The sequence below is a fragment of the Anneissia japonica genome, unplaced genomic scaffold (genome assembly GCF_011630105.1).
Source record: "Anneissia japonica isolate Jap-2015-1 unplaced genomic scaffold, ASM1163010v1 scaffold288213_len26777_cov110, whole genome shotgun sequence".
NCBI classification, from domain to species: domain Eukaryota; kingdom Metazoa; phylum Echinodermata; class Crinoidea; order Comatulida; family Comatulidae; genus Anneissia; species Anneissia japonica.
Genome location: NW_022758839.1, coordinates 1 through 337, shown reverse-complemented (window position 1 = coordinate 337; position 337 = coordinate 1).

Here is a 337-nt window from a genome sequence, read left to right as displayed (position 1 = left end):
ATTTTTTGATAGTTGAAATAAGTTTTAAAAACGTTATTCCACTAACAAAGTAGAGGAATGACATACATACAGTACTTCAACTACCAAAATATGCAACTCATAGATAACCACAAAATTAACTATCAAATGAAATAAATTTACATATTATAATCAGTGCAAATAAACAGTAGTTAAAGCATGTGGATCAATTGTGTGTTTGAATGACAAGTTCATGTATGGGAAAAGGGAGGCTTACTTTACTTCAACAAATGTTCTGCTTAGTAGAGTTACTCCAAAGAAGTATTTGATAATCAAATATTGTTTTTAAAGTAAACTGAATAATTATAAGGAATACATT